The sequence below is a fragment of the Nannospalax galili genome, unplaced genomic scaffold, assembly GCF_000622305.1.
Source record: "Nannospalax galili isolate Female #2095 unplaced genomic scaffold, S.galili_v1.0 scaffold384, whole genome shotgun sequence".
NCBI classification, from domain to species: domain Eukaryota; kingdom Metazoa; phylum Chordata; class Mammalia; order Rodentia; family Spalacidae; genus Nannospalax; species Nannospalax galili.
In genome coordinates this window covers 1,563,905-1,566,872 of record NW_008352648.1, presented here as the reverse complement: position 1 = coordinate 1,566,872, position 2,968 = coordinate 1,563,905, and the positions used below count along the sequence as shown (strand labels likewise).

Sequence of the window (2,968 nt, the reverse complement as noted above, 5' to 3'; positions counted from 1 at the left end):
TAGCAAAAGAGTGGTTATGAAGTCCAGCGCCACCAAGTGACCTTCATTCTGTCCCATACTGCTGAGAATGAATCAAAGGCAGGACGCACATCCAAGATGGTGAACTGGTAGTCCTTGTTGACCTCGCCACCATCATAGTAATCAATCACGTACCTAACTTCTGTACCACAACAGTTGACGATCCAGTCCTGCCTGTCAAAAGGCAACTCATACCCCATCCATGACCGAATTCTTGCTCTTGGTGAATACTCTCTTGCTTTCCCTCTGAATCTGACCAATGATGGGCCACAAGGACATTCACGAGCATGAAGGGCTTCCCACTTCAAAATCTCCCTCCACGCCTGCTCATTATTCTGATTATGAATTCTAATGATATTATACATATCTTTCTGACTAATATCATCATCCTTCCATTTCCACCCTTTCCGTAGCACGGCATTCCAGAACACCTGTTCGGAAGGGTAAACCCATTTTTTCTCAGAGTCTGCTCTTGGAATAGCTGACTCCTCCCTGGCAGTAGACAGTGTGAAAGTCTGATCTGGGGATGGAGTCTGATTAGGTGGTGGCATCAGATTTGAAGGGTCAAAGTTCTCCTTATTCTTAGCTGCAGCGTTTATAATGGGGCATTCCATGAACTCATAGGCCCGATCTTGGTGGGCAGGCATGGAGTGTGCCTTGTTCTCACAGCTTGGACCAGATGCTGCTGCACTCTTTGGACAGCCTGCCCTTTCTCTTCTATGCATTGGGCGCCCTGAAGGCTGTGAAGCTGGTTGAGGGTCTGAAGCACTGGAGACTTGAACTGCAGCCACAGGACTAGATGCTGAGGAACCCATGGTTGGAATCACAGGGATGACTCCCAGTTTTCAACTTCCAAATGAGTCTCCCCTCAGATTATTCCGGGTGGCCTGAACCGCCCCAAACCGCCAAGCCAAATACGCTCGGCAGCACCAGGCAGTCGTCACCTCTGCCTCCCTCATTCCAGGTCCACAATTCTAGTTTATAAAAATTTGAGAATTTATTTTCTCCTTTCCTTCCTTCCCTCCCTTCCTTCATGTTTTTGAGACAGGGTCTCCTTGTAGCCTTAGCTGGCCTGGAACTCACTATGTAGATCAGGCTGGTCTTGAACTCACAGTGATCCGCCTGTCTCTGCCTCCCAAGTGCTGGGATTAAAGGCATGTGCCACCACTCCCAGAGAGAATAGAATTTATTTTCATTATATAAAGTAGTAGAAAATCAGTTCTCTTCTGCACAACAAAGATTAATGGTCGCGTTTGGTAAATTATGAATATTTTTCTTTTATGTTAACATGCTATGAACTCAGTTTGTAAAATACACATGGCTTCCAAAAAAGCCATTACTTTTTTCCAGATTATTGAAAAATAATGCAGTCATTTGATAAGTTTCCCATATCTGCAAGAGTCAAGGTTTAAGTTTTATTTAAACTGCCACTCATTGCTAGGCGTGGTGGGCACACCTTTAATCCTAGTACTCTGTGAAGGCAGAAGCAGGCAGATCTCTGTAAGTTCAAAGACAACCTGGTCAACTAGTGAGTTTCAGGTCAACAGGGCTGTACAGTGAGACACCACCCCCCAAATAAAAAAAAACTGCCCTCAATTTATAATTAGTGGAGGGGCTTACAAAACAGTCAGAGAGCACTTGCTGTATGCTGGCACTGGAGATAAAAAAATTAAGGTATATATCTGCCCTCAACATGATTAGCCCCCTGCCTTTTTTGTTAGAAAAAAATACATGAGACTTTCATGTGTTATGTGTACTATATAAAGTTCTGAGGCAATTCAGTTCACAATGAAGATATTGCTAAATATAAATTTAAATGCTGGATGCACAAGAAAATACTTGTCCTAGGATAGGAAAATACATTGATAAAATATAGTACTGCTTAAAAAGGGAAACCTCAGACCTAATGTTGTGTGAGTTTATATATGAAGATCAAAGAAATATATTCAAAATGTTCAATCTCTGAATGCTAGAATAACATGATCCTTCTCTGCCTGTTGGCACCTTCTAAGGTTTTATAATCCCTTATACGTGTGAAAAGACAAGGTATAAAACAAGCTGGAGATGTCTAAGAGAAGCAGAAGGTACCCCACTTAAGCTGGCAGCTGCTGTGCTGGGCAAAGCTGTTAGACGGGCAGGTTCCTGGTTTTCTCAGCTCCACCTGTGTTTACCTGGACCCAGACAACCAGAACACTTGCAACTGCAGAAAACACCAAAAGCTGGCTTTTCACACGTTCCTTAGCAACCTAGTTACTATAAAGTAGGTCAGCCATTCCCTGATCACTCCTGTTCTAAGACACAGGGTTCCATTCTAGTGATCTCACTCTCTCCCTCATATCTTTTTTACCGAAAGACATGTTTAAATCTCTCCCATCTAACAAAATTTTATATCAAAGTTTTCATTTACCAACTACCATATGATTTCTATACTCTGTGGGTTCAGAGTTCTCAAAGAAGCAAAAGTCTGCAGAACACATCATGTGCATTATCACCAATCAATACTATATCTTTAGAAACGACAGCTAGTGATTTCCTCATCAATAAATCCAAGAGATTTACTTGCTAAGCCTTTCTCCTGCCTCACTACCCAGGTACACTGACACGACCGGGCCTTCCCTTCCTCCTTCCCATTTTCATTCTTCTTACCCTCCTCTGGCAGCCCCGCCTCAGTTTCCTGGCCCTGTCGCTACATCCTCTACACCGAACAGTTAAATTCTTCAAAACTGTCCTCGAGCTCCTCTTTCCCAAGGCACTCCAAACCAGAGTCTGGTTTATTCCATGACTTCATTTACTTTCTACAGGCGATCAACACAGCACTTCCAGTCTCAATCTTCTGAGGGGCTGCACCTATGCTTCCAATCACCTTTTGACAGTCTCCACTGGAATTCTTAGAACATACCATGTTTCAAACACAGTATCCCCAAGCTTTCTTCTCTCTCCTCTCCCCTCC

At 43.4% G+C, this 2,968-nt stretch overlaps 1 protein-coding gene and 1 pseudogene across 2 annotated transcripts in view; both read right to left on the bottom strand.

Annotated features, from left to right (window-relative positions):
- Rpp30 (ribonuclease P/MRP subunit p30) overlaps positions 1-2,968 on the bottom strand; it is a 44,733-nt gene that overhangs the window by 33,337 nt on the left and 8,428 nt on the right. The gene's annotated exons all lie outside the window — the stretch shown is intronic.
- On the bottom strand, positions 7-975 carry LOC103747255 (annotated as a pseudogene). The gene has a single exon (XR_607840.2). The product of XR_607840.2 is annotated as a cytochrome c-type heme lyase pseudogene (transcript).